The sequence below is a fragment of the Lycorma delicatula genome, chromosome 12, assembly GCF_047948215.1.
Source record: "Lycorma delicatula isolate Av1 chromosome 12, ASM4794821v1, whole genome shotgun sequence".
NCBI lineage: Eukaryota > Metazoa > Arthropoda > Insecta > Hemiptera > Fulgoridae > Lycorma > Lycorma delicatula.
The window spans coordinates 27,847,488-27,874,556 of NC_134466.1; the positions used below are offsets into that span (position 1 = coordinate 27,847,488).

At 29.5% G+C, this 27,069-nt stretch overlaps 1 long non-coding RNA gene across 1 annotated transcript; it reads right to left on the minus strand.

Annotated features, from left to right (window-relative positions):
- Positions 1-474: 474 nt before the first annotated feature.
- On the minus strand, positions 475-2,737 carry LOC142333052 (uncharacterized). The gene is made up of 2 exons (XR_012758503.1): positions 2,324-2,737; positions 475-1,134 (listed from the first exon to the last, which is right to left on the minus strand). It is a non-coding gene; the product is annotated as an uncharacterized LOC142333052 (long non-coding RNA).
- Between the last annotated feature and the right edge of the window lie 24,332 nt (positions 2,738-27,069).

Here is a 27,069-nt window from a genome sequence, read left to right on the forward strand (position 1 = left end):
TTTTACTAAATAAAGTTATATGTTGTAGTTACTTGCCTTGAATGTCATTCAGTTAATGTATGATTATCATAAATTTCGTAATCTGTACTCCTGCTTTTGTATACCATTAAAAATTTGCGCCAACTTCAAAAATAAGTTTGAACGATTATATTGAGGGCATATTGGAAGAATTTCTTTTTTACTTGTCAGTACAATTTTTTTTATTTTTGTAATTTTTGAGTCGGTTCAATTTTTTTATTTTATTTTATAGCAAATTAGTTTTTGCAAAACCATACAATTTTAACCTATTCCAATTTTTTTTTTTTAAATTTTACAACGATTTTCGATGAAAATGTTAGAGATGCACTTCTTTAACATTTTCAAGTCAAATGTAATAAGAAAACTTTAACTTTTTGGTCAAGTAGTTTATGTCTTAAAATTTTAGTACATCTTTATTTTTACCTCTAGAAAACAAAACAGTTCTTTTAATAATAACTCTATTTTTGTTTAACATTTTTATTTACAATCGATTACATTTTTATAGGAACCTAAAGTAAATTATGTGATATATATTTACATTAAAAACGAATCCCCATTGAGATTATTAAAAAAAATTATATACTAGTACTATTTAGAACTTCTGAAGGTAGAACGTAGAACGTACAGAAGGTAATTTTCAAGAACTGTACTAACAGAATATAGAAGAAAACAATAACAAGAATCATAAATTGACAGATTGATAAAATACTTACAAAAGAAAAAAAATTAAAAATGAAATTGAGAATAAAAACAGAAAAAAGGGAATGAAAGATTGATTAATGCACAACACTCAGAGATGTAATCACGCTATAGAGTTACTAAGGTCCAGAACTGTAGACGATTAAGTTTCCTAACATCCTCACTGTTGTTTAGGAGGTTTTTTCGGACGAAGTGACGGAAAAACTTCCGACTTACAAGCCAGCAAAGTAACGTGCTATTGCCGGGAACCGGTGGGCAAAACTGATGCGGATAATGTTTGACACCGCTGACAGGCGTATGGAGATTGAACCCACCAAAAACTCCCTCACTCCATTTATCACGTCCGGGTGCCGGATTCACCGGGTCTCCTCTTCAGGCGTCGTCGTGTGTCTTCCTGTTCGTCATGCTCTAGGAAACCTGGAACAAAAGAATAGATTAGTAAATGTACTAAACATAAAATGGCATGGGTACTTATGGTGTCTCTCTTGAACTGAACGGGGGTGTCTGATATCCCAGGAGCGTCATGACCGCCGTTCACCTGCGCTTGTGCAGTCAAACGACGGTTACGTTGTCAGGCTGGCCTCACCCCCGGGTCTATCGGTCCCACAACGCCCGTTCTTCATTACCCGGATCTTCACAAATCTTCACGAATTCTTCATCAGGATTTTCTACGGAAGGTTCAGCCTTCTGGCTTCCTCATCCTTATTCCTGACATCGTCAGTAACATTAGCTAAGATCGTGTTACAATCACTTTCTGAACATAGCATTTTACTAATGATTATCGACACCAAACTGTCCGACCAAAAGGGTAACTTTTCTGCGCTCGGCTACCACATCGAATACTCAAATACACCATGAGCTGGTGATTTGACGTTCTCGCAATATACACAGATGTTGTGAATTGCTCTGTGTCTGCGGGTTGTCTAGGAGGTTACCGGCCAAGTAGTTAACATGGTGATTTAGCCGAAGTTCATATTTCAAACTGAAACGTTATATTTCTTCCTTGATGTACCGTAAACCCAAATATTCATGGATTCACTATTTTACCAAATCACGGCGCTTCAGCTGTACACCTCGCTAGTTTTTTTGAAACCGCTGTATGATTTAAACATTTGTCACGCTTGCCGTGTCCCATAGTCGGACGCCATATATCCATATTGGTTTCAAAATTGTTGAATATAAAAGTAGCTTATTATATAACTGCTAACCTAGCAACCGATACGTTTCCTGGAACTTCATGTTAAATTGTTTTCTCTTCTCCCTCACATTAATCTTCCACGTCAAACCAGGTTAAGGAAGTACCTTGTACTTTCAGTATGGGAGATTGAAATGCCATCGAGGTGAACCCGTGGGCATTCTCCTCTCCTCATTGTGACATTGTCATACGACTCGACTTAGCCTGATTAATCTTCTATGTACTCAGTCAGCTGCTGATTAGATTTAATTCGGATTGCAGATCGGTTGAAGCCACAGTTGGGTTGTTATCAATAGCCAGAATACCCGTTTCATTGGCAAAAGAAGTGAAGTGATTCCATTGTCAACTGAAATGTCAGCAGTTAAAATACAGTATAATACTATAGTTAATATTTAAAACAAAACCACTTACCAACAATTGAATTTGAAACGTTCAAGAAGAGCTTTCGAAGTTAATTTCCATCTTCAGGAACTCATGTAATTCGTCATATTTATAACAATAATCAAAACTTCTCATGTTATTTTTTTTTTTCATTTTTAATATTTGCGTAATTATAACAGTTACTTGTCATATATTTAAAATTAAGTTAACGTAATCGTCCTGTCAATGTGGTTGTCTCAACTATTATCTATATATCTGTTAACAAATAACAACGGCCATGCTTAACAAAATTATTGCAGTATAATAACTTGAAAACAAAATATTTCTGGATATGTTTGTATTAAGATTTTGCTTCAAATGACTCCTAAAATCCCAATAACTTATACGATAAAAATTCATGAATCATTCTGTATATAGATCTATATAAAAATAGAAGGTAATGCATTTTTATACAATCTATGCGCGCGTATGTTCACATTTTACCATACATGAGCGCAGTCTGTTTATTATGTTAATTATTTTATATGCTTGATAATTTTCTTCCGTTTATTAGAATTTCCAATTTTTTTATTATTATTATTATTAATAATATTCTGCATTTTTTAATCTTTTTATTCTTTATAAAATATGTTTATAAAATGTAAATTAAAAAAAAAGTAATTAAACGATTTAATGTTTAATTAAGATCGGTGTACACATTAATTATAATATTTTGCAGTTTATAAAAAATATTTTTAAAATCATTAATATTCAAGTAACTCATAAATATGTATATATATATAATATGTTCCGTTTAAAATGTACCACGTAGTGTAGATTAACGTATAATTATTTTCATATAGTTTTATTATGATATTTATATTAAGTTAATTTTTCCACCTTATCTTTTTTCTTTGTTTTTATATGATTTATTTTGGTCAGCATAGCAATTAGTTTTAATACAGTTTTTATATAATAAGAAAAAATCTGATGTGGACATCACCTGACTTCCTTTTACGCTTATTAAATTACATATACACATTTTTTGCTGCACTTCATTTAAACTTATTTCATTTTAAAGTGTGATACGACCCTCCAATTCTTTAATAAAATGGACAGTTACACAGAAAAATGGTCCTTAAAATTATCTTAGCATTTTATATTAGTTTATATATTAATTATTTTTAATATATAAACTATATATATATATATATATATTTGACCGAGGTCAAATAGATATGTAGTTTAAGTGGAACGTGTCGGATCTGTAACCATGCACACATCGATTCGAATCCGAATTCATATACATATATTTTTTTTAACTTTTTTTTTTAATTTAAATATATTGATTTATTAATGGTTATTAACATCTGTTTGTAAAAATACGTGAATTAAAATGAAAAGTACATAAAATTTTATTTCACTAATAACCATTGTTTAATTTTCAATTTTTTTTTTTTTTTTTTTGTATTATTATTTGTTGTTAAAAGTTTTTTTTACAATCGGAGGTGTTAACACTGATAGACAAAAAAAATTTAATGTTTCTCTAAGTGTGATACCATTTCTTGAATTGCTTTTTTGCGTACATTACAGATGTGTAAATACAATTTTTTTAATCGCCCTTAGTTTAAAATAAATTACGTTTCAAAAAAAACTAAGGGAAAATATAGTTAAAATCTGTAAAATTTATAATTTTGCATGGCCATACCTGTGTTAGAATGATTTCGCTGATGTTTTTCTTTTATAAATAGCCTCAGGCACATTCCAAATTAATGTCCGAACAGTAATCGGCTAGCGTGTTAGTATTCCATTTCCCTTTATAGCGGCTTTCCATCTCCGAAATGTCTTGGTGGAAACGTTCACCGTGTTCGTTACTTACGTCTCCATTTTTTGTCCTGGGAAAAATCCAGATGTGAGTGGTGGAAATGTATTTTAAAATACATATTATATCCCATAGCTCTGTATGAAGTAAGAAGTTGATTAACAATATCGTAATAATTGTCGGATTTTTGTTTGCCGAGAAAACTTTTGTAAACGTCTTTAAATGAAGCCAAAGCTGCACTATCTACATTATTTAACATCGAGTTAAATGCATCATCTGACCAACTCTCTTATTTGAGGACCGACAAATATTCCTTCTTTAATTTTTCCTTCACTTACATTCGGAAATTTTTTCTAATGTACAAAAATCCAGGACTATCCCTCTTCATTGCTTTTACAGAAGTTTTCATTAGTTCTAACTTGATATGGTAAGGGGGTAAATATATTTTTTGGGTTCAACTAAGGGCTCGTGAATAATATTTTCCCCATATGGAGTTAAGTTGTCTCGTTTCTTTCACTCTTTGGTAATATAATGTTTATCCCTAGTTCGGCTGTCCCGATCGCAAAGAAAACACATGTACTTAGTATAGCCTAACTGCATGTCTAACCAAATAGCTATAACTTTCAAATCACTACACATGTTCCAGCTATTTTTTTTATAATTTATGTTTTCAAGAACGTCTTTCATCACATCAGATGTCTCTTTCAAATTAATACAATAAGCGATCGTTACCGAAGGATATTTGTTACCGTTGTGTAGTAGAACCACTTTTAAACTATACTTGGACAAATCTATGAAAAGGCGCCAGTCCTCAGATTTATGAACTTGTCTTAAGTACAACGTAAACTCATCAATATTTGTGGAATAAACCAAATTATTTTTATCAATAAAATACTGAGAAAGCTCTTTTTGTTGGCTTCGAAAGCCCGAAAGTTTTGTATTTTTTTAAAGTAAATTCCAATCTTGCAGTCTTGATCCTAACAATTCAGCTTGATTTTTTGCTACATTTAAATCCTTAACCGAGTCATTTAATTCAGCTTGTGATATAAAGTATGGCTTATTGGAAGATAATTCAAAATCAGAATCATTGTTGTCTTCTTCAATACTGCCTGATTCTTCACCGCTGCTTTCGAAACATACACTCAAAAGAGGGTCAGGAAGTGGAATAATTTCACTGTGAGGTATAGACCTAATTGCAGATTGCAATGAAGAATATTTTACAGTATGTTTAGATTTTATAGAAATTCCAGACATACTTATTAAAAAAAATTAACAATCGGTTACATAATCCTTTGATTCACGCCAAACCACAGGTATACCAAAGGGCAAACAAAGCCTTCCGTGTACCTTTCAGTCATACTCTTAAATATACAGTACAAGTAGTGTATACTGTACACAAGTACAAGTAGTGTAAAGAGCCCACGTCTTAGCCTGATCACCAATTTTACACCGAAAGTACAAATGATATGCTTTTTTAATTATAGGTGTAAGTTTTTTCTATTTGATTTCACGGTAAACTCACCACATACATAACAAAAGGCATCCATATCATTTACACAATTTCGAGACATTATGACAGCGCACTGTTAACAAACTTAAAATAGCAAAAAACTGAACAAAATTAATTCATTCCTAAATCCAGTGCTTAATACAAACAACACAGCTGTGTTTCAGCTACATGTTTTGACCTGCTCAGAAATGATTAATCTTGTCCATGAAGGCTCACTCTTCAGTATTAGATATAATTTCATAATATGTAACTATGATATGATTTAATTCTTCGTCTAGCATTGTTTATTTATAGCTTACAAATTATGTTAACAAAGTTAAACAACAAAAAATGAACTAACAAAATACAGGAGCTTAAAATGCTAACTATACGTTGAAAAAAAAAAAAAAAAAAATGTTTAATTAAAATTTAAAAAAATTTCATAAATGGTGGGTGATAGAAACATTCTGAGTTCATATTCGTTTTCAGCAACAAAAAACAGATTAGTCATGAATCACATGTTAGGAAAAAAAATTATGTTTATCAGTGTAATTATTATTATATCAATAAATTTAAATTAAAAACAAAGTTAAAAAAATATGTATATGAAGCTTGATTCGAACCGGTGTGCCTTCCTATTATAAAAACTAAATATTTCATTAATTAAAATTTTATTTGGCTATAGAACCAATTAAAATAAGTGCCACTTATTTTCAACGATTCAGCGAAGTGCCACTTCGCTTTTCAACGATATATCGTTGAAAAGCTCTCAACGAGTACGAGCTATTACTGCAGTTAAGAAAAAGTCCAAAATCCAAATACTTCAAAATTGAAACCCCGCTATATTTAGAGGTCTGACTGTATACACAATTTTGGCCCAGTCGATTGCAATCAGAAGGGAAAGTGCAGAACTAGATGTTACAACAGTCCTAAATACAACATTTTAACATTCTACGGCTAATAATTTTTCAGTTATGCGGAATACAAACGTCTGTACATACCTACATACATACATACATATGTTATGACGTCACACCGAAACTAATCAAAATGGATTCAGAGTTGGAAAAAATGGATATTTCCGTTGAAATCTGAAAACCAAAATTTTTCGCGATCACAATACATACGAGGAAGTAAAAACATCAAATGAAACAATTTTTTTGGGAGGTGATTTCGGGGTGGGGGAGGTGAAAAGAGTAAAAAATATCTCGTTTTTGAATTTTATAAACTTTTTTCATGTATTATTTTTCCACAAAATAAGAATAAATAACTAATGACTTGAAAGTATAACTTGAAAGTATATACTTGAAAGTATAAATTATTTGAAAGTATAACTACTTGATTTTTAGGTCTTTTTATTTCCTTGTACGAAATAAAGGAAGTATTGTGATCGCGAAAAATTTCGGTTTCCGATTTCAATGGAAATATCCATTTTCAGCATCCCTGAATCCAATTTGACTAGTTCCGGCGTGACGTCTGTACGTACGTCCCAACTGACTACTGTAAAACGAAATATTCGATCAATGATTTATTTGTTTATAGGAAAACGTTATTGAATAATCTAAAGTGCGTATTCGAAGCTTTAATAGTAACCTACACTTACTCCAGTGTCTGCAGGTAATAATTCGTGAACAACACAAATTCTGTACGGTTGCATTTTTAAACACTTGCGCGATGCCGTGTGAGCCTTACCAACGGAGAGACTAGATTGGCATCGAACAGACTTCTTTGGTTTAACATAATATGCAGCCTGTATGTGGATCGACTTTTGCGATATTAGCACTTTCGGTCGATCATTTTTGGCTGTACCTGAGACATTCTCTGTCTCATGGAACTTGTCGTACAGCCGCTTAGTGGAGAATTTGTTTAGTATATCCACACCATTCTTTTCTATGATGGCATTCTGGTTCTGGGCATAACTGGCACATCTAATGTAATTGGGAGACAATTAATATGCTCTGTTGCATTGTGTAACCCATTTTTCCTCAATTAAACCTGTAACAAAAGAAGGAAACATTTTTTCATAAAGTTGCGTCAGTTTTTGTACATTCCGTACTAGCTGTTTTAAAACTACATCTCAGCTTCTCTAAATGAAGACTTTAGAAATGCATTTTATTCATGTTTGGAAGACATTATCACTTCCAGATAACATTTTTATCAAAAGGTTAACGGAAATTGTATTTAAATGGATTAACGGAAAGCGTGTATGATTATTGTTAGAAATTTAGAATTTATGTAGTGTTTGTTATACAATTTTTTTTTTTTTTTTGTTTGTGGGCGAAAAACGCCTGGGCGTTTTTGTTATACTGCCATTTGTATAACAAATGGCAGAGATAACAGAATATAAACGTTATTCTAAACAGATAAAGGAAGTTTAGGATTATTCTAGAAAAATGAATGAGAAATTAAGAACTGTGGAATGAGAAGACTAGTCTGGTGCGGCGATATGATATATATATATATATATATATATATATATATATATATATATAATCATAAATAAAATTTAATTTTGAATTAAAGGGAGTACATAAATTATTAAAATAACAGAAATTATATTAATACGATGTTCAGAGCAAGAGTTGGTATGCTACCCTAAAACAATGTACCATATAGGAAGATTGGAACATATACATGCTCTCTATGTAACTTTTACGAAGATAAAACCATTCAATATTTTCTAGTTCATATCGGATTCTTGAATATTGGGTTCTCTTGGTTCAAAAGGAATCAATTAGGAGAGCAAGATATCATTTCTATGTTGAATGGAGTGGACCGGACAAAATCGATTAATTATGTCCGGGAGACATTAAAATTTAGAGCACAGTAGATCGAGGAATTTAATTTTTAATCGAGGAATATCCAATATTTTTCGAGTTGGTTGTCTCAGTTTTTTTATTATAGGCGAAATATTAATAGGAAACATTAATTAACCGTTTATTTTTTTTTTTTTCATTGCATTCTTGAAGCCAATCTGGACTCATAGTTATTCCAAAGGTATGGTAGTGTTATTTATAAAAGTATCTTTGTATATTAATTCAATTTTACATCAATAAACCACCCTTTTTTATTTCCTTGTACGAAATAAAGGAACTATTGTGATCGCGAAAAATTTCGGTTTCAGATTTTAACGGAAATATCCATTTTGACCATCCCTGAATCCATTTTGATTAGTTTCAGCGTGACGTCTGCACGTATGTATGTACGTACGTATGTATCTCGCATAACTCAAAAACGATAAGCTGTAGGATGTTGAAATTTTGGATTTAGGACTTGGTAACATCTAGTTGTGTACCTTCCTTTTTGATTGCAATCGACTGAACCAAAATTGTCCAAAAAAGCCCAAAATCTAAACAAATTTAGATTTTGAATTTTTTCTTAATTGCCGTAATAAGCCCTCATTGAGAGCTTTTCAACGATATATATATATATATATATGATATATATATCATAAATAGTACTTATTTTCATTGATTCTAGAGTTATAGACAAATGAAATTTTAATTACGGAATATTTGGATCTTAGAAGGGGAAGGCACATCGGTTCAAATCAGACTACATCAAATATATTGATTTATTAACCTCTTATTGGAAAAAAAAGTACAACAAATAATTCAGTAAAATATAAAAAATATGAAAAAATTATCAGAAGTTATTAATAAAATAAAATTTTATGTACTTTTCATTTGAAAAAATGTGTATATGTAATTTAGTAGGGATACAAGGAAGTCATGTAGTGCCCCCATCAGATATTCCGACTCATGAATTAATTCACCACAGAAGCTTATAAAGAAGCTTAAAAAGGGAAATTTGTAGCGTATAAAAATGTCATCCCTGACTGGGATTCGAACCCGAGACCTCCGAATGAAAGGCTGAGATAGTTCCACTCGGTCACATTTTTTATTATTATTATTATTATTACTATTGTACTTTTCATCGCTTGTAACTTTTTATAATTTACGTGCTGCTGTTCTATCATATCGTATCTGACGTATCATATTGTAGAGGAGATATGACATATATATAAAAAAAAAAATTATGAATCATCTTGTACGGTTTACCATTTTTAAGGAATATTTTTTTATCTTTTATGAGTTTACTATAGCAAAAACTTAATTATAAGTTGTTTTTTTTTTTTTATAATTAAGAGGAAAAACTAAATTTTTTATCTGTTCAATATTTAATGAAATTTTTTTTTTTAAATTCTACTTTACATGATTTGAAGCTAGGCATTTATAAGTTAATGAATATTGATACATTAATTATATATATATAATAAATTTTGCGCGCGCGCGGGTGTGTGTGTAAAATAGAAAAACCTTATAAATCAGTTACATCGTTATCAGTATCTCATTATAAAAATGTTTTAACAATTCAGTTCGTTTTGGCACGACTTGTTTCTGTTTTGTCCATTAATCTACACTGTCTTTCTTACAGCTTAACTTTTTTTGTTTTCTCTCTCTTTTTTTGTACACGATACACTATAAACACCTGTGACTTAAAGTATCTGTTTTTTTTTTTTTTTAAGTAGGTGTTTTATTTTATCATGTTATTATTATTTTGTTTTGTTATTCTTCGTATTCATTTAACGAAATATTAACGAAAAAGAGATTGCGTAGGGGATTTTTAATTATGCCTATGGTGTTTTTATTTATATATATGTATGTACGTGTTTATATATGTGTAAGATTTTAATTTTGCTGTTGTAATTTATGTATTTGTTAATATTATTAAAAAATAAAATTAGTATATAAAGTGTTTTGGTTGTTTGGAAGTGATTGAAGGGGGCGTATTGAAGGGTATATACAATATGATTGTATAGAATTAAATAGTCTAACAGATACTATGTTGTTTTTGTTTGTTACCTATGTATTTATAATATATGTATGTGCCTATATACACCGACATCTTATTTCCAACTGGTTCTATATTATTTTACAGCACTAACTAGTATGTCTGTCCTCTTATAGATGTATGTGTGTTTGTGTGATTTTTATCAACATGTAACCAACAATGTCTACACTGTTTTATAACAACCGTATAAATTATCATGTGTTCACAAACTATCTTCTCGATACCATTTATATGCGTATATGCGTTAGCGAACGCAGAACACACACACATACAGAAGTGTGTTTGTAGTTGTATATTTATTTAAAAGTTTGCCAAAATAATACAAAAATACACAAAAACTGATGATTAAAAAAATAACATAGATACAACAGAAGCCTTGAAGAGAAAAAAATTATCGACAGCCTTCTTAGACATCTACTAGAACTTTGACAAGATCCTGGTCTTTTGTACAAATTAAAGATGAACCTTCCTCAACCATTTTACCTTATTCTACGGGGCTATTTAGAATGACGTTACACTCAGGTGAAATATAACTAAGAATTCCTCACGTTCTTTGAAGTTACCTCGGGAGTTCCTCAGAGCTCTGTCTTGGGGCCCGTGTTATTTTCCATCTTTACTGTTGACCTTCCGACTACAGATGAGATTACTATCGTCGCTTGCTTTGTGGATGACATAGTAGTTCTCGCAGTTGATGCCAGCCCAAATATAACATTAAATAGCCTACAATTTGAGTTGGATTTAATCAACAGACAGTTGAGTATATGGAAATTACGCTTTAACAAAGCAAAATCGTACCATGTGAAATTCACGATAAAGAGAGGTGACTGCTCACAGATCCACATTGATGGCTTGTTCCGCAAAGTGACTGTGAAGTGCCTAGGACTCAATTTGGATCGTCGAATAAGATGAAAAATTCCTCTAAGGGAGAAGAGAAGGCAGTTTGAGACAAAGTTCAAGGAAATGTTCTGGTTGTTGGACAGGTGTTCTTGTTTTTCCTTGCCTAATAAGGTGCTGTTATACTCAACAATTCTAAAATATATCTGGACGTATGAGATCGAACGTTAGGGCATCGTGAGGAGAAACAATATTCGACAGTTTTAGAATAAGGTTGAAAGATGTATAAGCTAGCTTAGATAACTAAGATGTATAAACTAGCGAGATGTATTACACATACAGATTAACCTTGATTTACAAGGAAAAGTAGGTCCAGGATTATTTAGGATTGCTGTTCATTCGGGAGGAAATACAACAGGAGGTTAACCGTTTAATCTTGAACCAGTTCACATCTTTGTTCAGTCTCATTTTGTATCTTGTACGAACGGTTAGCAATCCCAGATAGTCATGAATTTCAGTGTTTTTCGCAAACCACGGCGTTTCTGTTATATTTCTCAAAAGTTTGTTCTGGAATCCTGTACGATTTCGTTATTACTCCCACTTGTCCTATCCCACAGTTGGATTCCGTACATCCAAATTTGTTTCAGGACCGCTGAATACAGCAATTGCTTGTTAGATAATAGCTTGTTGTGACCCCTGCCTAGCAACCAGAACATCTCCCTGAACTTAATGTTAAGCTGCATCCTTTTTCCCTGATATGACTCTTCCAAAGCAGGCGGTGTCCGAGACTAGTCCTATGTTATCGCATGCTGTTAGCATACGGGATGAAAACGCCATTAATTTGAACTCGCGAGTAGTTACCTCTCCTTATCGCAAACGTAACATGGTTAGACTTAGCCGGATTAACCGGAGAGTGGGTATTATCGACGCAGTATACCCACTTTAGGCGAAATCTCGAGATACTGAGGGTAACCTTGCTCTTAAGCCTCATCCCATTTTCTTTTTTTGAGTTTATCAGTTTTATCCTCCTCCCTGGAAACAGAGCAGAAACTAAGCATTAACACAGGTCCAAGGGCTGCCATAACCTCAAACTGCGTATTACTGACGTTCTCCCAGACAGCTGGGATTCGTAATTAGTCGCCATGCCGCTAATGAGTTAAGTTAAGAGATCCCTCCACGTTTTAAGCCTCATTCCCTTGATCTTTTAAGTTGAAAATTTAATGGTATCTATGGTCCATCAATGGAAGTAATCTGGCCAAGTTTGGTCAAAATCGGTCCGGTAGTTCTGGAGATATAAGGAGGGCGTCATCAAACTCGTACACGTACATACGAATATCCGGAAAATTTCCATCCGGTTTTTTGAGTTCCTTAGGTGTAAAAACGTAAAGATCCGGTGAAAAACGCATATGCCCAAATTGGACCAATTACAGTACTTTTCCTTCTAAAGTTATAGCTCTATTACAGCGCTAGACGGGAAAGTAAAATATAATCTTTATAAATTTCTATTAATTTATTGATTGCAGAAACCGACAAAGTTTCAACTTTTAAGACTTCATGATACTTATAAATTTTTAAACGTTAGCAAAAAGCGTTTAAATTAAAATTTGTAATAAAATTACAAAATAAAGTAATACAATTTACTAAGGTTTTTTTTATTATTTTATTCTGTATTTAATATTTTAACGTCTTATAAAGAACGTTAAAAAATTTTGCTACCAAATAAGTTTTCTAACCGTGTTAGTACATTTTTGTTATTTTTTATAAAAAAAATCTAGTGTAGACACCACATGACTTCCTTGTACGCCTGTTAAATTATATTCACATTTTTTGCTGCACTTCATTTAAAATTATTTCTGTTGAAAGTCATATACGGTCCTCCAATTCGTTAATAAAGTGGACAATTACACAATTGCTGAAATATTAGTTTTTATTAACATCAAATATTTATACAATTATTAATTCAATAATCTTACATGAAATATTTAGGATAGAATAAAAGTCCCTTTATTACTCGTATTACCAGATCAGTATTATTCGTATCTTCCTGAGTTGCTGATTAACAAAAGTTTAAATTTTTTGTGTGTCGTATAAATAAAATTCAATAATAATTAAAATATTCCGTTTAGTGAACTCCTGTACACGTGTTACAAATTCGACCTAACGGTGTAAAATATTAAGTTATTATTATTGAATTATTTGGTGAATAATCAAAAATGAAAAAAAAAAATCATACAGGAAAAAGAAAGATAAAATCAAAAAATATAACTCAAAAAACGACAAGAAGATGAATATGAACGGGAAGAAAATGTTAAACCCAAATAAATAATAAAAATATTAAGAGAAGATGATGAATATAATGAGGGAGAAAATTTGAAAACTAGAGAACGTGTACACAAATTATGATCAGGAGAATAATATCAAACCAAAGAGCGATTAAATGATCGGCAACAAAAAACAAATAAACGAAATGATGATCAACTCCGATTTACGGAGAATAATGTCAGACAATATCAGAGGGTAATGAACTAAAAGATAAGAATTTTTTGTAGTAATTTATTAAAGATCGGGCATGTAAATGCCTCAGTGTATATGTTGTTCTTGTGAGGGTCTATTTTTCAGTCACTTTGTAGTTAACTTTAACGTAGATAAAATTAAATAGAAATTTCAGAATAATTAAATAAATTTAAACAGAAATTAAACTGGAAAATCCAAAAATAATACGATTCTAAATTATAATTTTCAATTAATATTAAATAATATGACGTTTCACCAAATCTATTACATATAAACATATCTAATATAATGACTATTAAATTACATATACACATTTTTAAAAATACATAAAATTTTATTTCACTAATAACTTCTAATTTTTTTATTTTTTTATTATTGAATTATTATTTATTGTAATTTTTTTTTACAATCACGGGTTAATATAATTGTTAGATCAATATATTTAAATTAAAAAAAAAAAGTTAAAAAGAATATATTAAAAAAAAGATGTGCGATTCGAACCGATGTGCCTTCCCTTGAGAGGCACATTAATTAAAATTTTATTTTGCTGTAACTCTGGAATCAATAAAAATAAGTACCACTTATATCGTTGAAAAGCTCTCAATGAGGGCTTATTACTGCAGTTAAGAAAAAGTTCATAATATATTTTTTGGGGAATTTTGGGCTTTTTTGAAGACTTTTGGTTCAGTCGATTGTTATCAAAAGGGGAAGAGCAGAACTAGTTGTTATAACTGTTCTAAATCCAAAATTTCAACATCCTACGGCAATCGTTTTTGAGTTATGCGAGATACATACGTACGTACAAACATCACGCCGATCCTAGTCAAAATGAATATTTCCGTTAAAATTTGAAAACCGAAATTTTTACTTCCTTTACTTCGTACAAGGAAGTTAAAATGATATTATTTTATTATAAAAGTCAAATCCTTATTAATTGAATTGGAAAAACTTTCCAACTAAGGTGGATAGATTTTTCAATTAAAAAGCTGCCCAAGGTGTTCTATGACAACCGGCGTAGTCCGGAATTTTTTTTTTAATTTTCTTCAAAATATGTTATTATTATTTAATATATTTTTTATAAAAATAAATATTTAATATTTTCTGACTTCTTCAACTAAGGCTTTTCTTTATTTAGAGTGAAATTATTTTTCGTTATTATATTTATTTTTTTTCTTATTATTATTACTGTGATTATTATAATTAATTTGTATAAATTTTATTGTTGTATTTATTCAACTACCCACACTCTTAAAATATAAAATAATAATAATAGTAATAATATAAATCTGGAAATATGCCAGATGAGTTGAAACCGTCTTAACATTTTGTTGTCGACGCCGCCTGTTTTTTTTTTTTTTTTTTTTTGACAACAATCCCAACCCTGTCTGTTCTTCCTTCAATATTGGCAACTATCTTATTAACTAATGCGATAAAATCTCATCTAGATGTGGAATATGTATGTGTATACGTTAAATAAAAAGTTTTATTTAAAAAAGTAAAAAACGAAAATATATATATATATATATTCGTATACCAATAATAATAATTTATAATTTTTGGAATATTTACGTAAATGAAAAATTCAATATATATTAAATTTATTGTTTTTATTTTTTGAGGTTAAAATACTGACAAAGATCTTTTGACCACTTTAAATTAGTTAAATTTTTTCATTATTAAATCCAATTTATTAACCAAAATTCTTTTTATAACTCAATCTATTTTATCATGTAGAAAAAGTTTTTAAATATTTTTTTTTTTAATTTGGTTTAATTTAAAATTTTATGAAATAAAAAAAATATCTTTCAACTTATCGACCGATTATTTATGAAAAATTCTATAATTATTGAAATTTAATCTCTCTTTTCGTATATAGTACTAATAATTAAGAATGTAATAAATTTGAATAAATTGAAAATTTTATTTAAATACTTTTATTTAATCCTCGTTATGTTTCAAACTTTTGTTTTTCGTTTTGTTTCTTTTTTTGCATGATACAGATTTTATTTTTCCCACTTTTTTTTTTTCTTTTCCCACTATATTTTCATCCTTTTGTACTATGATCTCCTCTTCGATATTCTATCAATCTTACTTTGTTGTTTCATTTTGAAATTTCACAGTTTTTCTGGGTTTTTTTTCTGAAAATTTCTGTTACATATTTCTTCTTGTATAATTTTTAGTTTAAATAAATCATTCTTTTTTTTTATTTTTAATCCAATCTTGTTCGTTTTTTTTCTTATTCTTTTCGCAAACACGGTTAGACTATAAAACCTGTTCCGGCACCCATCTATTTAGTGGTCTACCTCTATTTATTTTATCATGCAGTCTATAATTTTGTAGTCCGACTGATAGTTCGCTCCTGTGACATTATTTCTTTATTTTTACACCATTTAGATCCGTATAATTTTATATCATCGAGTAATGGGGGCCACTTGTAATTTTCTTCGTACATCCTTATTCCTCTCTCTATCCAGTCTTGTATAACCAGCCGTCGGTCGCTCTCAGAGACATAATTTCTGCAGCCTGTGTTAGACGATAGCCATATCTGTCTTAAAATAGAAAAGTGAGGTGAACTGTGGTTTAGACGAGAAAATTTTTTTTGTTTTCCTGTTTTTGAAAAAAAGCAAGGATGATTTTGCAGTTCTATTTTTGTTCGTTTTGTACATATGACTAAAATTTAGTCTTTTTAATTTCATAATGAGTAGTTTTTCGTAAAGTTTTTTGTTTGACCAAAATGAAATTCAAAGTTGTTGTTTATTTTCTTTGGTTTTAGGATTTTCCTTAATATTTTTCTTATTTTCAATTTCTTCGATTAGGTTTTTCTTATTTAAGTTAAACATTCTAAATCTTATAAACTTTGTTGTAATTTTTATTTTTTGAGATTTATTGAAAGTGATTTTGAGGTTTATTCTTTAATGATCGATTAAAACGTTGTTTCTGTTTTACTGAATATATCCGGTATTGCAAGTTTTTCTAAATTATTTGGTGTAATCCATTCCATAAGATTAAGTTGGTTCTTTTAATTTGTCCATAATAATTTTTTTTTATTTTCGTTCTGATCACTAAGGATCACGATTTTTTAATTTTGACTTAATTTTGACTCAGTTGTCGCCTTTCTTCCGTCAATCTATTTAGGTTTATTCCCTTGTTTATTTCTCTCTGAAAACTTAGATTTATGAATCACTGTTCTAAATTTATCATTGTTTTTACACAGATCCTTAGAAATGTTAAATGCTTTTTAGATCTGTCTCTGTTTATTTAAACCGGTTGATCTTTTTGGTTCTGTTTACGTAAAAATAAAATATTTATTTTTGTTAATCAATTGTAAATTTTCTTTTCCGGATTAAGACCCCTATTTTTTTTGTATATTTGTAAATTTCTTTTTTACTTTTCAATTTGTAAATTCAATTTTCATATTTTGGATCATATATTTTTCTTAAAATTATTTTCTCTACTTTTGTTCTTTCTTTTTCTGAAAAAAACTGCAGAAATTCTGCCTCATACAGTACTTTTGATAGGATTATAGTTTTGTAATGCCTCAATTTTAAGTTTATGACTGGGATATTTTTTCTGTAAATTTTTTCTTGAGGTGATAGCCAGTCTTTACATTTATATTCGGTATTAAGATTTCTCCCAAATATTAAAATTTTTGAATTCTACTTATAACTTTGCTGTCGGGAATTTTTAAGTTTGAATTCTGTTCTCTTTTTTACTGGAAAACCAATTAGTTTTTTCATAAGATATTTGATTACCAATTTTACTTGGCCATACGCTTAGTTTTTGAATTTTGATTTTAACCTTGTCTACATCTCTTGCGAAAATCGCAATATCGTCTTCGCAGACGATATTGCGATTTTCGCAATTTATATTTATGATTTTAGTTTTAGCTCTCATTTTTATGTTATCGTATAAGTTTAACTTTTTAAGTCCTTTCCCTCTTTCTTTCTCTAATAACTTTTTCAAGGGTACAATTAAAGAGTGTTGGAGACAGTCCATCTCCTTGGCTTACTCCAGTTTTAATTTTAATCGTTTCTGAGAATTACTATATAAGAATTTCACTTTTAATTTATGTTTCTTAATGTTTCCTTTATATCGGTTATTGTCTTGGGATCTATTTTAAATACTTCATGGATTTTAAATAGATATTCACTGTATATGGATACGTAGGCTTTCTTAAAATTTATAAAAAATTTAAGTAATTAATTTTATTAATATTGATTAAATTTTATTTTTGATTGTGTTCATAAATTTTGTTTTTATTTTTATTTTTTTAAGGTGATTTCGAGTCCTGTTTTTCCGACTACCTCAATCAGGATTCTGGACTGGTTTAGTTGCAGTTAATAGATCTTTTGAGAAAAGTACATGTCATCTGCAAACGGTAAGCAGTCAATTTGAGTTGGTTTGATTTTTTATCCCAGTTCGATTCCTGGTGGGATTTTTAGTTCATTTAATTTTAGTTTCCATTTTCTTATTACTTTTCCTAGGACTCAATTAAAGAGAACCGGTGAAATTTCATTCCTTTGCCTGATCCTGTTTTGTTTTTTAAAGATCTCAAATTTCTTTCGTAAATTTCAATTTTCAGAGTAAAATTTGAAAACGGCGTTTATTGTAGCATGTTTGCCTTTTTTTTTTTTTAAATCGCAATGTATTCAATATTATTTGTGCATGTGAGACTAATCGTTTGGTAAATATTTTACAAAATAATAATTAGCGGTTTTTTATTCATATTGGCACGAATATATAATTTAAATATGCGATTACTCTCTCATTGCTTAGCCGGATAATAAAAATTAACCCGAATAAAAAAAAAAGGTTCATAAAATATTTTTTTATGATTACTAATAATTGTTATAAACAAAAAAACTTTTTCTTTACATAAAATTGTTCCAAAAACAAAAACGTATCTTGAAATCTATCAATGAGCGATTCTAAAACATTCATTTTGAGTTCCAAAACCTTTAAATAACTATTTACGTCAGTATCATCAAATTATGTGTATTAAGACTGAGCTGTATAAAAAGATACATAAGAATTAAACGAAAGGAGATTTTTTTAAAAAAATATTCTGATGTGGACACCACATAACTTTCTTGTACGCCTATTAAATTATACACGTTTTTTTAAAATGAAAAGTTCATAAAACTTTATTTCATTAATAACTTCTGATATTTTTTTTATTGTTATTATTTAATTTTTATTTATGGTAAAACTTTTTGTATAATCAGCGGTTAATAATTTTTAATAAATCGATATATTTAAATAAAAAAAAACAATTAAAAAAAAAGGAGATGAAGTTGAATTCGAATCTATGTGCCTTTTCCTGCTAAGATCCAAATATTTAATTAACTAAAATCTCATTTGGTTATAACTCTAAAACCAATGAAAATAAGTACCACTTGTGATATATCGTTGAAAGCTCTCAAAGAGGTATTATTATTGCAGTTAGAAAAAAGTCCAAAATCCAAATTATTTGGATTTCGGGCTTTTTTGGACACTTTTGGTCCAGTTGATTCCAATCAAAATGGGAGGTGCCCAACAAGATGTTACAACAGTCCTAAATCCAAAATTTCAACATTCTACGGCTAATCGTTTTTGAGTTATGTGAGATACACTCGCACGTACGTACAGGCGTCACACCGAAAGTAGTCAAAATAGATTCCGGGATGGTTAAAATGGATATTTCCGTTGAAATCTGAAAACCGAAATTTTTCGGGATCACAATACTTTCTTTATTTCATACAAGGAAGTAAAAACAGCGTTTAATTTTATAAACGGATCTTTTTTTGTTTATTATTTTTTTACAGCCCCTAGAAGTATTATTTCCTCAAAAAGGATACATTAATTTATCTTATTACAGCACCTTTCTCAACTTTTCTAATGTTGAGTGTAAAGCATATAAATTATAAGCGGTATTAATAAGATTTGATTTCTCTGAGCGTAATGATGTTTATTATTATACAGCTTTTTCTAAATAGATTTGAGGATATGAGTTAAATGGTTGAATATTACTTAATTTAACTGGGCTTTAAATGTCGATATATGGAATAGTATATTCGGTTCAGTCATGAAAAATCACATCACTTAAATAATTAAATCGAGGAAATGTTCCATCAACTTGTTAGTTCAAAAAATGACTACATTTATCTTACGTCATATCATGTCGGTTACTTATTATTTAATTATAGTGTAATCTAATTACAGTATTGTTATTTATACCGAATATTGAACCAAAGAATTAATTAAAACTTACATCTTTTAAAAAAATAGTTTTAAAAACCCAATAAACATTCAAAACCATAATTTTTTAAATTTCGATTTTTTATTAAATCTAGGCTAATTTAAAAGTAAAAATCTACCAAATTCTACTAACTTTTAATATTACATTTACTTCTTCCATTTAAATTTTAAAGAAGAACCGAGAAAAGTATTGATTTTTTTTCTGTTTTTTTAATATATACCAGATGTATTGTAAAATGTTATACATTATTCAAACAGGACACAGTTTTTAAAAAAAATACAATGAATACATAAAAACTCTCCAGAGTAACAGTCAACATTTGGTAAACACCTCATAAATACAAATCTGTAACATTGCCAGCAACCTTGATATTTCACTCATATACGACAAAAAGAAACACATCTTAACATATTTGAAAATTATGAACGATATATTGAATAAATAGAAACAGATAAAATCTAACACATTTTTAGAACAGAACTACATAATTTACAAAAATTGCTAGCAGTAACGTAAGACATTAGCATTGTCAAAACAACAGCACGAGTCTCTGAAGATATTTTTGGGAACATCAGTTTAAAAACGTATGCTATTTTATTCTGATTTAATTTTTCTTTGTAAACAATTTTTATTTACCCGATGAATATAGCTAATACATAAAAGTGGAAAGTACTGTTATCAGGTCAAAAATGGGGTATTGAGTTTTTTGCAAATCCTTACGTTTTAGGATTCAATTAGTACACCTAGACCAAAAAAGCATATTTATGTATAGTACGTATGTATGCAGAGCGTACATATATATATATATATATATATATATATATATATATATATATATATACGTATGTGTGTCACAGTGCTTTTGACGTTATATCTCAGGATTGGCCTAACCGTTCATCTTCAAATGTGGTTCAAATATTTCTATATACGGGGCATTGATCGTATTAATCTTGGTTTTTACATACGTTAATGTGGAGGGAGGGGGATATCGCAAATAGAAAATATTGTTTTTCTTCAGATACATTTCAAACATTAAGGACCAGAATTTTATTTTAAAAAGAAATTAATTTAAAAAAGAATTGTTTCAAAATATTGAAAAAAATAAATATAATTTTTGTAATGTAAGTAATGAAAAAAATTTTTATCATTTTAAATCCTTAAAATAATATAGGAGCCAAAGCTACATTAATTTTAAGTGACGAAAAAAAATTATTCCAATAATAAAAAATTTACGTAAAAAAAACAAAAAAACAGAATTTTAAAGGTGAGAAATAAATTTTAAGTTTTCTTTTTTTTTTAGAAATATTCTTAAGTAAAGTTTTCTTTAAATCGCGTACTCCAATAAAGGCTAAAATAAGAAAATTACGCAGTTCGTTAGAACTTCGACGGTAACAGGCGACGAAGTCAATGAACTACGTTTACAGTTCTAAACATGACCTAATCTAACAGTGAAATGTAAAAGGGGAAAAAATAAGCGTGAAAACAATATATTTCAGTTCAATTAAATTAGTAATAAAGAATACTTTCAAAATATACCTCGAATTTTGTTAGACAACGGTATTTTTTTTTCATTTGATGAACCGCGGGACTCGAATATGTCATCTTATTCATCTTTTTATGGTGATTTTACGAATCTCGCCGCTAGATAGCAATACTTGATAGTACTAGCTAGCATAAAAAAACTTGATAATGTACTTAAAATAATAAAATTTAAAAGAAACTATACTACAGTTTGTTTTAATAGTAAATACCATTATGTAAATGAAAGCACTGTAGATGAAAGAATTTTTTTAATTCCCATCACTTCTTTAAAAAAAAATAAAAGTATTAGTTTACAAGAGATTATACTAGTTTTATTAAAAATAAATAAAACAGAAATAAATTCGATTGGTAAAATCGATTTTAACGATAAAACTTGAGGGTTATACTTACAAAGTAATAAGTGCAGTATTACATCCCGGATTTTCTATTTGTAAAGGTCATTATACTAGTTTTATTAAAAAAGGAAAAATATGGTGTGAAGTGAATGATATGACGTATCAACAAAAGAATTTTCCCGTGAAATTCAATTTGTTTGTTCTAATTTTAATAATAAATACATAAGATATCAATCAGTAATTAATAAAAAAATAAAAGAATAATCTAATAAAACGCAGTGTTATCCAAAAAAAATTACAATGAGATTGTAAACGGTACGGTAAAAGTCTCGCAGATATCCTTTTTTCCGCTCAAAAAAAAAATAATTTCTGTTATTAATTGAAAATTTTCTTTAAAAAAAAATACATGTTAAATATATGTAATAGACAATAGATGTATAATAAACAATAGAAGATACTGACAATAGAAGATAATAAACAATGTTTAAGCGTTCCATATAATAAGCAAATAAGAAATATTACAAAACTCTAACCGACACGATTTAATTTTAATGTAATACATATCACATTTACAGAAATAATACAATTCTTATGATTATTCGTTGTTTAATAAATGAAATCCAGACGGTAAGCATTTTGTAACAAAAAATTTGTATTTTTTTTTCTTATTATACGGAACGGTTAAACATTATTTATTATCTATTATTGAATATCTATTGTCTATTACATATATTTAACGTGTATTTTTTTCAAACAAAATTCTAAATTAATAACAGATTTTGATAATAAAAATGTAGTGTCTTACCTTTTTTGATTTTTTTTTTGTCTTCAGTCATTTGACTGGTTTGATGCAGCTCTCCAAGATTCCCTATCTAGTGCTAGTCGTTTCATTTCAGTATACCCTCTACATCCTACATCCCCAACAATTTGTTTTACATACTCCAAACGTGGCCTGCCTACACAATTTTTCCCTTCTACCTGTCCTTCCAATATTAAAGCGACTATTCCAGGATGCCTTAGTATGTGGCCTATAAGTCTGTCTCTTCTTTTAACTATATTTTTCCAAATGCTTCTTTCTTCATCTATTTGCCGCAATACCTCTTCATTTGTCATTTTATCCACCCATCTGATTTTTAACATTCTCCTATAGCACCACATTTCAATAGCTTCTAATCTTTTCTTCTCAGATACTCCGATCGTCCAAGTTTCACTTCCATATAAAGCGACACTCCAAACATACACTTTCAAAAATCTTTTCCTGACATTTAAATTAATTTTTGATTTAAACAAATTATATTTCTTACTGAAGGCTCGTTTAGCTTGTGCTATTCGGCATTTTATATCGCTCCTGCTTCGTCCATCTTTAGTAATTTTACTTCCCAAATAACAAAATTCTTCTACCTCCATAATCTTTTCTCCTCCTATTTTCACATTCAGCGGTCCATCTTTGTTATTTCTACTACATTTCATTACTTTTGTTTTGTTCTTGTTTATTTTCACGCGATAGTTCTTGCGTAGGACTTCATCTATGCCGTTCATTGTTTCTTCTAAATCCTTTTTACTCTCGGCTAGAATTACTATATCATCAGCAAATCGTAGCATCTTTATCTTTTCACCTTGTACTGTTACTCCGAATCTAAATTGTTCTTTAAGATCATTAACTGCTAGTTCCATGTAAAGATTAAAAAGTAACGGAGATAGGTAACATCCTTGTCGGACTCCCTTTCTTATTACGGCTTCTTTCTTATGTTCTTCAATTGTTATTGTTGCTGTTTGGTTCCTGTACATGTTAGCAATTGTTCTTCTATCTCTGTATTTGAACCCTAATTTTTTTAAAATGCTGAACATTTTATTCCAGTCTACGTTATCAAAAGCCTTTTCTAGGTCTATAAACGCCAAGTATGTTGGTTTGTTTTTCTTTAATCTTCCTTCTACTATTAATCTGAGGCCTAAAATTGCTTCCCTTGTCCCTATACTTTTCCTGAAACCAAATTGGTCTTCTCCTAACACTTCTTCCACTCTCCTCTCAATTCTTCTGTATAGAATTCTAGTTAAGATTTTTGATGCATGACTAGTTAAACTAATTGTTCTGTATTCTTCACATTTATCTGCCCCTGCTTTCTTTGGTATCATAACTATAACACTTTTTTTGAAGTCTGATGGAAATTCCCCATTTTCATAAATATTACACACCAGTTTGTATAATCTATCAATCGCTTCCTCACCTGCACTGCGCAGTAATTCTACAGGTATTCCGTCTATTCCAGGAGCCTTTCTGCCATTTAAATCTTTTAATGCTCTCTTAAATTCAGATCTCAGTATTGTTTCTCCCATTTCATCCTCTTCAACTTCCTCTTCTTCCTCTATAACACCATTTTCTAATTCATTTATATTCCACCCATATAACTCTTCATAACTCTTCAATATATTCCACCCATCTATCGACTTTACCTTTCGTATTATATATAGGTTTAACACATCTTTGTTTAACACATTATTAGATTTTAATTTATGTACCCCAAAATTTTCCTTAACTTTCCTGTATGCTCCATCTATTTTACCAATGTTCATTTCTCTTTCCACTTCTGGACTTCTTCCACCCTTTTTTGATATCAGTATCGTTTTGTTCATAAAAGTTTTATTTATATTACAGAAATATTTTTTTTTGAGCGGAAAAAATGATATCTGCGAGACTTTTACCGCACCGTTTACAGTTTTATTGTAATTTTTTTGGAAAGAATTTTTTTTTTTAATTTCCAGCATTTTAGTTTCGGGGTGTATAATTAAAAAAAAACGATATACATTTTTTTTGATAGCTCTATGTATGAATTATAAACTTTTAAAAAATGTTTGAAAAATATTTAAATCGAGGGGAAATAGTACAAAAAGAACAAAAAACAAACATATATTTCAATTGTAAGAGATAGACGATGATTTTTTGAAAAATATTTGGATAATAAAGTTTTATCTAAAATGCCTGTGAAGAAAATTGAAATCGAATATTTCGCGGTATACCCGGTAATAGAATTTTCAAAAAAAAATCGATAAAGATAAGTGCCCCTCCCATATATAAAAATATTTAAGTCAAATTTGAAAAAAATCTGTTAGGTCAATTATGAAATATAAGGCCAAAAACAGTGCTACACACGTACGTACATACACGTACGCACATGTGTTTTTTTTTTGGTCTAAAAAATTAGTTTGACCCTAAAATATAAAGATTTGCCAAAATCCCGATATTCTATTATTGGCATGATCATCATACTTTCTCATTTAATATAGCTACTAACACTTTAATACAAACACTTAACATTCACGAGTAATTTTGTGATTTTTCCAAAATTTTATTCGAATATTTTTTGTCGAAAGATATGGAAACAAAACGAAAAAAAATTTAAAGAATGACAGAAAAGTTTATAGTAGAATAAAAAAAGTTATAAAATAAAGTTCAAAGAAAATGTTTGATTTTTAATCGATTAAACCGGTTCTAAATTAATTTATCAAATTTATAAGGTATAGAAGTTAAACTATAATAAATTTTAATAAATCGGTTTAGTAATAATAATAATCGAATTCCAATAATTTACAGGGGTATGGTATCAAGACTATGTAATATAACTTTTAATAACGAGGCGAAGAATGGAAAAAAAAAATAAAAAGAAATTGTGTGAGTATGCGGAGAACAGATCGTTAGGGAAGGGAGGAGAGTTTAGGTAAGAGGTATATACCATAAGATACTTTGATATAGTTACTTCTAAGAGGCATATACGGATATAGCCCTGGGTACAGGTGCGAATGGTTTAATATAAACTTTTTTCAAAGGAGGTTGGATAATTGCTAGGTGTTTTTTTTTTTTTTTTTTGAATAACTTTGGCCTCTAGGTTCAATAATGCGTGAGAACCGATCAATAAGGGTATGAGTATACTTGCGATACCGATTAATGGGTATAAATGCGAGTATATCCCTCTTCTTTAAACCGCACGCTTGTGCGCGCGTGCACACACACCCACACACACACATACACAAAAATATTCAAGATGAATGCATAAGTTTTAATGTATATACCATTACAGAATATGTTGCCAATTCGCTAAATCTATTGATTAATTGGCTTTTGTCTTTCTGATAGTCTTTTTTTTTTTTACAAGTGTTAATTTCTATATACATTCTTCAGGCTATAAATATTACTTATAACTAAGATTTTATTTGTGTGAAAGTATTAAATAAAAATTAATAGGCTTACAAAAATATTTTTTTTCTTCAGTATCTAATTTTAAATAGCCTTTAAAAATAACGGTTTTAATTTTTATTACCGACAAAAGAATTTTGACTTAGAAAGTTATCAGATGAAAAAAATCCTTCTTTTAACTTTTTGCACGACTGCATAAAAAGGAGTGTAATGTATTTAGGGTGTATATATGTATGTTTTTCTACCGTAGGAGCTTAACGGATGAACCGATTTAGATGTATGACCATGCGTTGGAATCCTTCGTTACCAGGAATCTCATAGACTGCATAAATAAGTATATATATACAGGAGGGAGATTCAATAATTAAAGAGACAAATTGATGTAGAAATGAAACAGTTTGTAGGAGTTTTGTACTTTCATAACTTTAGGTTGGTATCACTGGGATGAGCTGAGAACACCTGACTGATAAAAATTGTTTTGTTTATAATCTTAATATAGCATTTAACAATGGCGTGTCCGCTTGAAGTTTCCACATTAGTTGAAAAAAGTTCAGTGATCCGTTTTTTGCTTTCTGAAGGTAGAAAACTGGCTAAAATATTTTCTCAAATGATTTTACATTACAGTTGAAGTGTTCCTTCGCTTGAAACCCGCATTGACGACATTATTCGTGAAGACCGACGTATTACAATAGAATATATAAGAAAAAATTTTTGCAGTAAGTGTTGGCACACTTCATATCGTTATCAGTAACAAGGTCAAGTACAGAAAAAGAAGTGCAAGGTGGGTCCTGAAAGAGTTAACACAACAAAAGTGAAAATGTGTAAAGATTTGAAAGAACGCTATGAAAGGGAAGGTGACCTTTTTCTAAACAAGATTTTAACGTGTGTTGAAAATTGGGTTTACCATTTTGAACCAGAGTTCAAAAGACAAAGCATGGAATGGAAGCATACCAGCTCACCTGTCCGAAAGAAATTTGGAA